Source organism: Gekko japonicus, unplaced genomic scaffold (assembly GCF_001447785.1).
Source record: "Gekko japonicus isolate JY-2015 unplaced genomic scaffold, Gekko_japonicus_V1.1 scaffold487, whole genome shotgun sequence".
In the NCBI taxonomy this organism is placed as follows: domain Eukaryota; kingdom Metazoa; phylum Chordata; class Lepidosauria; order Squamata; family Gekkonidae; genus Gekko; species Gekko japonicus.
The window spans coordinates 560080-573447 of NW_015177021.1; the positions used below are offsets into that span (position 1 = coordinate 560080).

General features: G+C 42.5%; 1 protein-coding gene across 1 annotated transcript in view; it reads right to left on the reverse strand.

Moving 5' to 3' along the window:
- Window positions 1-1702, reverse strand: part of DENND4C (DENN/MADD domain containing 4C) — an 86262-nt gene extending 84560 nt beyond the window's left edge. Inside the window, exon 1 of the mRNA XM_015427780.1 lies at window positions 1543-1702. The gene's annotated coding sequence lies outside the window, so the exon portion shown is untranslated. The remainder of the gene's footprint in view (window positions 1-1542) is intronic.
- Window positions 1703-13368: the final 11666 nt, after the last annotated feature.

The following is a 13368-nucleotide window of genomic DNA, read 5'->3' on the forward strand; positions in this document are numbered from 1 at the left end:
GAAAGATCACCATAAGCCAACATCCCAACATTTTCTGAAGTAAACTGGAACATTATGCAACACTGCCAAGAACTGCCTCAAGGTACTGTTAAGTACACACCAAACAATAGTAGTTCACATAACCAAGTCCCCAGACGCATGCTGTAAACAGAAACCCTGAACGACATGGCGAAGTACACTTTCATTTTGAATCTGCTTGTTAAAATACAACCAAGAGTCAAATATACTCATGCACATCATAGTAACTAGCCTATTATTGTTGTTTTCTAAGAATCGGTGATTAGGATTCCTTGCACAACTTCCTGCAAGAGTTAAGTGGAATCACACAGGGGCTGAAGGGAGGGGCTAGAGAAGGGAAAACAAAGCAAGATAAGGTAGAAAGTGCCCAGAACCTTACCTCAACACCTGCTGTCTGTATCTTTTGTGCTGGCATTCAAGGAGGTCCCCTTTCAACTAACTAATCCTCCATCTGCTGGGCACAGAGCAAGCCAAGAGCTGGAGGAAGGGAGGAAGAGAGGGAAAGAGAAACAGAAGCAACTCTAAGCAGGAATTTCACCAGGTATTTAGATTCAGCTAGATAATTAAAACTTTGCTTACTTGCACCAGGAAGATTTTGACCATAACAGAGTCTGAAGTGTATAATTAGCAACCATATTCCTTACTACTGTGCACAGATGATGCTTGAAGAGAGGAGTTACAAAGACCTATAAGATTAGCTTGTAGGAATAACCATTTGCCCATATGCCATTTTGCATAAGAATAAAATCACTGATGTTACACATAAATACTTGTAAGGGGAGTGGGGGTGGGAACAGGCATCAAACCATTACAACAGGGTGAGGCCTCTTCTCAGAGACTTGCTTTTTCCCAAGCACCACACAGAAAACCTGGGCAGGTAAGGACATGTGTAGGTAGGAGAAAGCCACTCACAAGAAGTGTGAAGAGATTATCTGGGAATATACCTCACTGAACATAGCGGGGCTTGCTCCTGAGTAGACATGCAGACGATTACGCAATAAGACAGCACGTTTACTTGGAACCAATTCCTCCTGAACTCATTTGGGCCGACTTCTGCACGGGCTATAAAACCCGGTCTCCACCCCTCCAAGGGCTTCCAAAAACACCTCCCTGGAGAAGGCGGGTCAGGCATTTGACTTGGCGTAAGTCAACGCAGCACACCTCATTTTAAAAGCAAAACCGATCTGGCAACCCCCAGCCGCTGAGGGGAGGAGAAAATAGATGGGGGGGGGGGTTGATCAGAGGCGAAGTGCGTGTTTACTAAATAACTATCGTCGCCGTCAGTCCATCCCTTCACCGCCCCCAGCTTTGCCTCCCCCGGGGCACGCCGAAGCCGGGTTTACCTGTTCCCGAAGCCCGGGGGGAGGCAGGAGGTGGGGGGCAAGGCGCACCAAGAGAGGAGCAAAAGCAGGCACAGAGAACAGGCACGGCAAGCCACCGGGAGCAGCCAGGCGCCTCCCTGCTTACTTGCCTGTCACCCCCCCCACACACACACACACACCTTTCCCTCTCTGGGTGACTCACCTGCAGTGGCGGAGCCAAACGCGGGGCTCCTTCACCTCACGTAAACTCAGGGACCGTTCCGGCCGCTGCCTCGGCCTCAGCCTCCCCAGCGCCTCAAGAGCGACCAGATTCGCCGCTCTGGCGGCTCCTTGGAAGGGAGGAAGCGGCCACCATGTTCCTTTCACCCCCGCAAGCGGCTGGAGGCGGATCCAAGGCCCGCCCAGGAGGCGGCGGCGGCGGCGGCGGCAGGGACTGAGGGGAAAGGGAGGGGAGACTCCAAAAGGCCGCGGGCGCTTCACCAGGAGGCGCTCGAGAGTTAGCGGCTTCTCCGCGGCCGGCCTCGGGAGATTCTCCGCCGCCCCAAGGCTCGGCCCAGGCGGACCGCAGAGTGACAGGGAAGCGTCCTCACGCAGGCAGCGTTTCCGCACGCGTTCCTTCTTGGATGTTATCTCAGGGGGATGTTATCTCAGCCTTCTCACGCTTACTTGGGAAGAAGACTTATTGGAATCCGTAACATTTACTTCAGAGTAAACACCAATAGGATCTTGCTGCAAAGAGTTTTGTCCCTCCCCCCTTCTTCCTGTATATTACAGTGCGCAGCATCCAATATTTGCTTCTTCAGTGACTCACACAAGAAAGAAAGAAAACAAGAATCTGCGTCTTTGAGAGGCTGATTTGGCTTAGACAAATGTATCCATAATTTGCCTTTCTGATTGAGACTGCCATTGTATAGCTTAGGCTGTATCATTCTGTGTTTATGTGCCATCAAGTCATTTCCAGTTTATGGCAACCCAGACCTCCAAAATGTCCTATCATTAACAGGCCTGCTCGGGTGTTGCAAACTGGAGGCCATGGCTTCCTTTATTGAATCAATCCATTTCATGTTTGATCCTCCTCTAGCCCTTCCCCCATGAGGAGTCGCCAAAAGTTGGCTGTGACTTGTTGACAATTCCGCCCTACATTACTCATTCTAAATCTCTTCTCTCCCCAACTCTCTGTCCACCCTTCCTATACATTTCCCCCACCTTTCTGTGTTGTTTACAACCAGATATAAAGATGTACTATTGTCTTTTCCAGTGAGTCTTGTCATGGTGTGATCAAAATACAATAGCCACTTATGCTTCTAGGAAGAATTTGGGCTTCATTTAACCTAGAATGCACTTGTTTGATTTTTTGGCAGTCCATCATTCTAATCACACTCAAAGTCAGAACAGGCATTCTATAAAAAAAAGAGAAGCTACTGGACAAAGGAGCAATAGTAGCTCTCCTTTTGAAAATATAAACACCAGTAATTAATCCAATCTGCTGAAGAACTCTGTCTTAAGGCTATGACAAACTGCAGACTGCTTCTTACAGGTTAGTCTCAGTAGCATCTCCTTTATAACCCTTTGGTTTTTTGCTGAACTTCCAGTCCATAGAGGAGTTCCAGTGAGTGCAAAAGCTTGCCTGCTTCTTCCTAAGGCTTCTAAGTCCTAAAAAAGGTATTCTTCTATGGTTATTGTTAAGTATGAGACTCAACACAGCTTGTGAACAGTGAATCAGCTTTATTAATGAAGTCAGAAGAAATCAGAACAGACAAACATACAGAGCAACAGGCTCTCTTTTAAACAGTCCGGGCTTGGGTAGCCACGCCCACAAGTCAGATATTAACCAATCACTATTTACATATAAGGTCCAATCAGAGTGCTTCCCTCCAGAACATTGTGCAGCTCTGATTGGTGTATTTACAATCCTGTTTCAGAACTCAAGCTAATGCAGAACTTAATACATAACAGTTCTGTTTCAGGTTTTCCTGAAAGACCAGCACCTATAATTGCTGCCTTTCCAAACCATAACTGTTTTTAACCAACAAAAACAACCTTGTTCTATGCCTGTTGGCTCAGAATGTTGGGTTCTAAGACATCAAAACCATCAAAATGTCTATATCCAGAGGTAACATTAGATGGGAAAGGTATATGACATACAAAATTTGCAAAGACTTTTTGTTATGGCCAATCTGGAAGTGGGGCTTAGAACACTTACTTTTGAAGAATGTAAAGCAACTAAATCCACACAATATGTAGGACGAGAGAACAACATAGCAAGCCAGAAAACCTTCAAGAAATCCATGTTCTAGTATGGGTTTTAGCCAAGCAATCAAGGATCTTGTAGAAGATGGAGCAGATCTTTTCTCTCTTGCTCCAGATTGCAAGACTAGATCTAATGGGTGGAAATTACAAGGGAGTCGTTATCGGCTAAATATCAGGAGAAACTTCCTAACTGTAAGAGTGGTTGAGCAGTGGAACAGTCTGCCTCGGGAAGTGGTGGATGCTCCTCCGCTGGACATTTTCAAGCGGAGGCTGGACGACCATCTTTTGGGTATGTTGTAGGTATGTAGGGCTATCTTTCAGTATACTCCTGCAGAGTGCAGGGGATTGGATTAGATGACCTGCAAGGTCCCTTCCAACTCTAACATTCTATGATCTCTGATTCTGATTCCTCCAAACAATCAACCAGTTAGGATTCCAATGGTATGATGCAGTGAGCCACAAAACCTCCCTATATCTACATTCTAATAACTATTCTGGATAGTATAGAGCTGGCAGAGCTATCCCTGAAAGATCCTGCTTCACACACACACACCTGCCATACCAAGTTTCATTCTAATATCATTCTAATTTAAATAATTATGGTATAAACACAGAAGCTCACAAATGGAATGCCACACAGACAAGTGAAACCAAAGGCATTTACTTGGGCAATAATGTGTTCAGCCTTTATATAAAGACATTAACACAGAAATCTCTATTCAAGATGCATCTGGCCAGTTGTGAAGAATCCTTTACTTTTATTCATTGTTATATCATTCAGTCAACCAATTCTGTAACTATAGAATTCTGTAACCAGTTCTGTAAGTATATTCATAAGAACTCTTACTTGACAAACTCACCATTGCCTTTTTAATGACTCCTGCTCCTGAGTCATGTGAGAGGCATATGCTGTGCTCTGTAGGGGAAAGAACATTGTAGTGAAACATGCAATGGTTAACTTGTTGCAAATGTGTTAAAAGTCTTATGAGTTTCACAAAGCACACATTGCTTTAAATTAAGTTGAAAAGAATAAGTTCCTTTCTTAATTTGAAAATTGTTTCACAGGTACATTGCAATTACCAGAACTGACATGACTGCAGTATACAATGTATATTTATACAATATATTTTGGCACTTTAGGCAAAAACTGTAAATGGAAAAAGCTGCTACTATAGTCTTACCCTTGTCTAGCCCTATAGACTGTGGAAATCTGATGTGACTTCTTACACTTCCCATTCCAACTGGTATGCCAGCCATCATCTTTGCTGAGATCTCTGACTCAGCCTGCTCTGTGCACCTGTTAGTCAGCTTCATGACAGGAGAGGATGCTGCAGGTGCGTATCCACCCATTCCTTACTTCCAGCCACTTAGCTCTCCCTTCCCATAGCCAGCCATGAGAGTTCTTTGCCTGTTGCTGAGCCTGTCTTTTCCTTGCATCTTAATATCATAAGGCTACCCTGCAGCAATATCCATCCTAAAAGCCTGGCTCTAAAAACGTCTTTTAAAAATCACAACTGTTTATATTGTGTGTGTGTGTGCATAGACAGGCAGACAGAAAGACAGACAGACAGACAGATATAATTAATCTGCCTGATTCCAACATATAAATACAATCTCTTAAGTCATAAAGGGCATTCTATTTTTATTTTTGAAAAGCTATTAAAAGACCATATCATGGTAATAGGCCTGCTGACCAGATCACCACCCTGCAACTGTGTGGTCTGCCCTGGTAAGGTACGACTATTTTCCTGCCTATACTTGGACCCTGGGCCTAACTAAAGTGGTAGCTTGCATGTTCAGTCATTTTGAAACCCCAGAGAATCCTAGAGTTTCTCAACAGTTTCACTCATTGAAAATATTAATAATAGCCTGTCGGCTATTTTCTGTCTTTCTCCTACAGGGCAATCCCCACCCTGGAGATCTCTGGCAATGATAGTGTAAGCCTAGTATGGAATGTTGAGGACAGTGTGGCTATCTTGCTGGTGTACCCACTGCCTAGTGCACCAGCTGATACCCTGCCGAACCTGATAGAGACAGTAGCTGAGTGGGCCTTGAGGTATCCCAGACTGATAGTTCTGGGGGATTTCAACATCCATGCAGACACCGCTTCTCCTTCCTCATGGGCGTCCTTGACTGGGGCTGGGGCCAACCTGGTAAAACTCTCTGTTGAATGAAACTCGAGCCCTGCAGGACTTGACTCAGTTCTGCAGGGCCTGTAAGACCAAGATGTTCCACCAGGCAAGAAAGATCACCTGGCCTTCCCATTGTTGGGCCATGAATCTCACTGTACTGGTTATCCACCTTTGAAGGTTTGTTGGGGTGCCATCTGATATGATATGATTGATTCTTAAGTTTTAACTGTAAGGTATAATTTTAAATCATCATGTTGATTTATTGTATTTTATTGTATTTTTATTTTTTTATAATTTTTTATTATTTTCTGACTACAAACACTACAACACTATTGTATTTTATTGTTGGAAGCCATGCTGAGACCTTCCTGGTGGGGAAAGAAGCAGGATAAAAATTGAATTGATAGATGGATGGATGGATGGATGGATGGATGGGGGCTTTCCTAAAAGACAGACCCTCTCCCCATTGCCAATCAGTTACTGTGATATGAAGGGGAGCAGTTCAAGGGAGCCCCCTCACTTCATCTGGATGCAAACTGGCCTTCACAGCTTGGGATAACACCCTGCCTGATCCGCTTCTATATGCCCAGAATATACTTCAGATTCTCTTCACCTCTGTGGGGCCTATTTTTAAAGGATTTAAGGCCCAATTTAGATGTTATCTCTGCAAACGGTGAAATGTGAGGTCCCAATCACATATTTACTGAGATCATGGAAAATCCAGAGGAAGGGGGGACTTCCGGTTTTTGGCGGCATGATGGCGGATGCAACCCTGGTGAGCTCCCGGGGTCGTGATCCAAACGCCAGTGGATAGGAAGGGGGCATGTGGGGGGGGGAACTCCCAGATGCAAAATCCAAACAGAGTATTTTAAAAAGAGGACGCTGGATATAAACGCCATAGAACTGATTTAAGAAATACACAAAAGTGCAGTAAAGCGTTTTAGTGGAAAACAGAGACTTTGGCAAACTTTCTTAAAAGTAAACAATCCTCAAAAAGAGGCGATAAAGAGAAACCATTGCAGTTAAAGCCTCCTCCTGGAAGTAGAAGTCCATGACCGATAGTTACCAGCGATCTTTCACAACTATTAGCTGACTCTTTGCACCGTCTGCTGGGCCAGATGACTAACATCAATCAGCAACTGACTACTTTGAACCAGAACTTCGCTGCACAACAATTGGAACTAAACGAAACTAAAAAATTATCAGAGCAAACAGCAGAAACACTGAAAGAAGTTAATGCCAAATCTAAAAAGGTGAAGAAGCATGTACAGGAGTTGGAAAAGAAAAGAATTTTCAATGAATCTCAGCTGTTGCAATTACAAATGGAAAAAGCAAGTTTTATCCTGAGATTCCAGGGGGTTCCTGAGACAAAAAGAGAGAATCTAAAACAAGTGCTGGCTGATCTAATCACACCAGTTGCAGATTTGAAAATGGAATATCTTCAAAGCGAAATGGATGTGACCTACAGATCATATTCAGAATATATTAAGAAAAATAATCTGCCTGGAGAAATAGTGGTTAGCTGAAACCATGTTTGAAGTTGGTTTATCTGAAGAAGCGTGCGTGCACAGGGAAGCCTATACCCAGAAGTAAACTTTGTTGGTCTTAAAGGTGCCACTGGATTCATACTTTGTTTTGTTAACCACAGTTAGTCTTAAATACGGTTCTGCATTCTGTACAAACATGGACATCGTAGCTTACTCCTGGCTAGGGACATATGAACACCTGCCAGTTTGGCTCATGCTCTGTTCACTGATCACAAGCAGGGACGATTTTTCGAGGACTGGTTCAGTAAGTCATCAATCTGTTTGCCGGTATTCAACATGTTGCTTCACTGTATTTATTCCTAGCCATGCATTGCGACTGAGGGGTGACATGATTGAGGTTTATAAGATTATGCATGGGAAAGAGCAGGTAGAGAAAGAGGTACTTTTCTCCCTTTCTCACAATACAAGAACTCGTGGGCACTCCATGAAATTGCTGAGCGGTCGGGTTAGAACGGATAAAAGGAAGTACTTCTTCACCCAAAGAGTGATTAACACTTGGAATTCACTGCCACAGGAAGTGGTGGTGGCTACAAGCATGGACGGCTTCAAAAGGGAATTAGATAAGCATATGGAGCAGAGGTCCATCAGTGGCTATTAGCCACAAGGTATAGATAGGGACTCTGGGGCAAGTGATGCTCTGTCAACTTGGTGCTTGGGGGGGTCAACAGTGGGATGGCTTCTAATGTCCTGGCCCCACTGCTGGACCTCCTGATGGCACTGGTATTTCTGGCCACTGTGTGATACAGAGTGTTGGACTGGATGGGCCTTTGGTCTGATCCAACATTGGCATCTCTTATGTTCTTATGTTCTTAACATCAATCAGCAACTGACTACTTTGAACCAGAAGTTCGCTGCACAACAACTGGAACTAAACGAAACTAAAAAATTATCAGAGCAAACAGCAGAAACACTGAAGGAAGTTAATCCCAAATCTAAAAAGGTGAAGAAGCATGTACAGGAGTTGGAAAAGAAAAGAATTTCTGATGAATCTCAGCTGTTGCAATTACAAATGGGAAAAGCAAGTTTTATCCTGAGATTCCAGGGGGTTCCTGAGACAAAAGGAGAGAATCTAAAAAAAGTGCTGGCTGATCTAATCATACCAGTTGCAGATTTGAAAACGGAATATCTTCAAAGCAAAATGAATGTGATCTACAGATCATATTCGAAATATATTAAGAAAAATAATCTGCCTGGAGAAATAGTGGTTAGATTCTCAAAAAGACATGTGAGGGATCAAATCTTGAAAGCAACTACAGGAACACCCCTGAAAATAAATGGAAATACCATCCGGATTCTGAAAGACATTCCATCTGAAATCAGAAAGAAGAGGAAGAAATTCAAAGATTTGGCTTTGTTTTTACAAACAAACAACATACAGTACAAATGGTTGATCCCCAAAGGCCTACTCTTCAGAATAAATGACAAAAAAAAATTGACTCTGTTAAGAAAGCAAACGAGTTTTTGAAGCAGCAACTGGGAAGGTCTGGAAAAGACGACAAAGATGATGATCAAGATAAAGAAAGCGGTGAAGACACTTCTTTTTTTTGCAAATAACTTTTTATTAATTTTTTAATATACAATAACATTCAATATCAACTTCAACAATCAACTTGCTTAAACATTTTATAACTTACATTCAACAGTGAACGTTAATAAAAAGCAAATTCTTTATACTTTCGTGGTAATTTGAATGACTGAGGCTGACATTTCTCTATATAACTTAAAAAAAACAAACCATTTTTCCATAAAGTTGTTGTCTATTTTAGGGTTGTCATTCGATATTAATTGCATTGCAATCTTGTCTGCAACAATCATGTCCCAAACTTTTGTTCTCCATTGTGTTAATGTTGGGATTTTTTTGACTTTCCAGTTGAGTGCTATTAAGTTTTTGGCTACCATTAATAACATAGAAATAACTTCTTCAGACTGTCTTGTCAATTTCATTCCAGGCCAATAATGTAGAAGTAGCGAGATGGGAGTGTTGGGTATGTCTTGATTTGTGATTTTTTTTATTTCAGCTATGATTTTGTTCTAATATAGTTGTATTTTGGGACATTCCCACCAGCAATGTTTTAAATCACCTTTGCCTCCACAACCCTTCCAGCAATCTGGATTTGTTTAAAACTTACTTTTAAATAGCCTGTCGGGTGTAAGGTACCACCTTGCATAAAGTTTAAAGTGCTGCAGTTTCAGATTAGTATGTCTAGTGGAGAACACACTTGAAGTCCATATTTGGTTCCATTGTGGTTCTGAAAGTGTCTCACCACAGTCTTTATTCCATGCTTTTTGGATCGATGAGATGGTAGCCCAATTTTTGTTGTTCAATAATTTGTAAATTTTTGCTAACAGTCCTTTGATTTCATTTCCTTGTGTTTTCAAGAATGATTCAAAGGGAGTCAATTCCCTGTGAATATCAGCCGAATTGCTTAATTGCGATAGCATGTGTTGGAGCTGGGAATAAGCCATCCATGAGATCGAGGTTCTGTATTTTTGCTCTAGTTGTTTTTGTGTACCTATTTTTCCATTTATTATAAAGTCCTTTATTCTATGTATATTCTTGTTTCTAAACCCAGACATAAAGTGAATGTCTAGACCTGGAATAAACCAGGTTTGTCCAAAAATTGATGAGATTGGGGAGACTCCTGGAGCCAAGATATGCCTACTGTTATTCCATAAGTGTAAAGTGTGTTTTAAAAATGGATTATATAGTTTGGATATCATTTGTTGTTTATAAGGATTCCATATGATCTCACTAATACGCCTTGGCTTTAGTTCTAACTGTTCGATATGTACCCATTTTTTCGTACAGCTATATTGGGCATAATAATGGATATATTTTAATTGCGATGCCAAATAGTATTTTTCTAGGTCAGGTAGACCTAAACCACCTGACCTATTAGGTTTAGTTAAGGTATTGTAATTAATTCTAGCTTTTTCCCCTGTCCATATAAAATCAAGTAAAAGTTTTTTCCAATATAAGACATGTTTTAACTATAAATAAATTGATATCTTGTATTTATTGCTTTCATAAATACTTCATCAGAGCTATTATAAATGATCTTTAACTTAAAAAACCTTTTGCCTTTCTAATAGGGAAATTAAAGGTCTTAAAGAAAGATTCTCATTATATTTAACTTTTGATAACTGTTTTCAACCATCTTTAAACCAACACTTCAAATATGTTTTCCTTTGAACCTTAAACACTGTCCTGCACCACGTACTATCTAAATAAGTGAGTCATTTTTGTTTCACCTGCGAACCATCTGTATGTCTCTGTGGCGAATGGTTGACCGTTCTTTTTCATGAGTTTATAGGAGTTTGTTCTTCTTCTGGGGTGAGTTGAAGTCCTAGTGCCGAAAGAAGAGCTTTACCTGAGGCTATATCTTTAGCGTGGTGTAGTATGCCATTTCTGTATACTTGAATTTCTGAAGCTGGGCTCCATCGAAATCGAATGTTTGCCTTAAACAGCTTGGATGCAAATATTTTGAGACTTCGTCTTTTTTCTAGGGACTCTATTGACAAGTCGAGTAAGACTTGGATTTTGTCTTCTTTATAAGTTAGGGCTCCTTGAATTCTCGCTTCCCTTAATATTTTGTCCCTCGAAAGTAGGGGTATAGGAACTGCGCCGTAATGTCTCTTGGACGCCCCTTTCTTGCCGTTGCTAATGGGCCCAAGCGGTATGCTCGAATAATGATCGGGGCCTTACCTTCCTCCATTTCGAGTATTTCTGCCAGCCAGGACGAGATGAAGTGTGCAGGGTCTTTGCCTTCCTCCGCTCCCTCTTTAAATCCGCGAAATTTTAAGTTCATCTGTCTCCAGCGTTGTTCCAGAGAGGTGAGCTGAGTGTTCATTTGTTTGTCAGAAGTTTGGACCGCTTTCAGATCTTCTTGTAGCGACAGGGCAAGTTCCGCAGTATTTTCTGCAATTTTGGCTGTATCGTTGGTTTCTTTTGTCAGGTCGTTTAGTCGAGATTGTATTGGCTGGATAATCTCCGTCACCATTGTAGTGAATGATTTAATTAGGTCTTCCTTGAGTTCGCGAAGATCTCTCCTTGTTAGCGGTGTGTTTTCTTCCGATGGGAGAGGAGGGGGTTTTCGGGGTTTTCCGCCGCCATTTTACTGGTACCATCTTCCTCCGTGCCATTCGAAGTGGTTGCAATATCTCTAGTAAAGTACGTTCGTACCGTTGTAGTTTTTTGAGGATTTTTCTGCGTTTTACCTTTGGGAGGTTTTCCCATTTCTTGTAGTTATTTTTTGTTTGGAATTGCTCGGGTTTTTTTAACTTTAGGAGGTATTAGCTGGGAGCTTCTTCAGATCGCGTCCGCCATCTCGCGCGTCGCTCCGCCCCCCTCGGTGAAGACACTTCTTCAACTACTGAGGAGGACTCTGAGTCAGACTTGGGGGCTGCGACCCCCAAAAGAGACTATGATTTGAGGAAAAGAAATGCCAAGAAATGAGATGCTGAGGAACTCTGAATTCCACTTTCAAGAAGCTCTATCTTTTTTTAAAAAATTGATGCTTTTGTGATTGTCTTAATCAGTAATTGATATCGGGTTTTGGGGAATAGTGGCTAGATTTAAACATTCAAGTTCATTGTAATAGTAACAGAATAGATTAATATTGTATAAGCTTATGTAATTATCTTCACTACTTGGTTTTTTAGTGGTTAACTTTCCTTTCTCCTGTAGATATTAGATTCCCCATCCCAATTTTCTTTGTAGTTTATAGAAATGCAATAAAAAAAAAAAATCCCCTTCGGGGGGCCAAAAAAAAAGAGAAAGAAAATCCAGACAAAGGGGCACTTGACGAATGAGGATTGGAGGGAGAGATGCTTAAACTCTCCTGTACCTGCTCATTCTCCCCAACAAAAATGTTCCCCCAAGGCTGCCCCCTCCAGCTGTTTCCTTCAGGTTTCAGAACCAGCACAGCATTTGCAGGGGAGGATTCACAGGCAGAGGAAAGGCTAAGCAACCCCTACTACCCACTGTTTCCCTGAGCAAATATGAGTTCCCACCTTAATCATGAAAGGTGCACAGGACTGGAAACACCATTTCCCTTGTCTAGTCTTCTCTGGTCCTGCGCCTGGCTGTATTATGCTTATTCTTCTTATGCAATCCTTTTGAATCAGAATGTGTCATATCCCCTTGCTGAAGGTAGTTATTTAGAGTTGTTTTGGAATACTGGCTTTAAATTTTGTAGCTGTACTAGAAAAAAACTCGTGCTGTGACTACCATCTGAAAAATTAGCAAAACTGTGACCTGTTTTGTCTCCAGAGGATATGATGTCATTCATTCAAGCATTTCCTTCATCTCCACTGGAATGTTGCCATTCATTGTGTTTAGACCTCCTTGACTGACATGATAACATTACAACTTGTTTTAGCCTCTGTATCCATAGCTGCAAAAAACAGTTTCTACCAACTCAGCCTAGCCCTTAACATGGCCTCTTACCTTGATACGGCTGATCTTGCCTCCTGGATGCATGCCACATTAACACTGACACTAGACTACTGTACTGCAGTATACATTGGTCTCCCCTCAGAATCAGTTCAGCAAGTCCAGCTGGTGCCGAATGCCATGGTTCAGTTATTATCGGGACTAGACACAGCATTAGGGCTGCTAGCCCCCAGGTGGGCCCTGAAGATCTCCTGGAATTACAATGGATTTCCAGGCTATAGAGATAAATGTATCTGGAGGAAAGGGCTGCTTCAGAGTGTGGGCTCTATAGTATTATACCCTGCTGAGATCCACCCTCTCCCCAGACTCTGAGCTCCCCAGACTCTACCCCAGACCACTCAGAATTTCTCAACCTGAAGTTGGCAACCCTACAAGAGCATGCATATTACTCCCATTCTGCAGACACTCCATTGGCTGCCGATTTGTTACTGGACTCAATTTAAGGTATTGGCTATCACATTCAAAGCCCTTCATGACCTGGCCAAGCTGGCCCTTCCAGGGCCCTCCCTCGCCCGCCTGCCTCGGAGTCACCAGGGGGGTGTCACTCTCCAGGCCTACCCTCTGTAGCCACGCACGCAGAGGTTTTGGCTGTAGTGGGCGTGGCCAACTCTGAAGCCAGCTGGAACTCCGTTCCTGTGCATTCC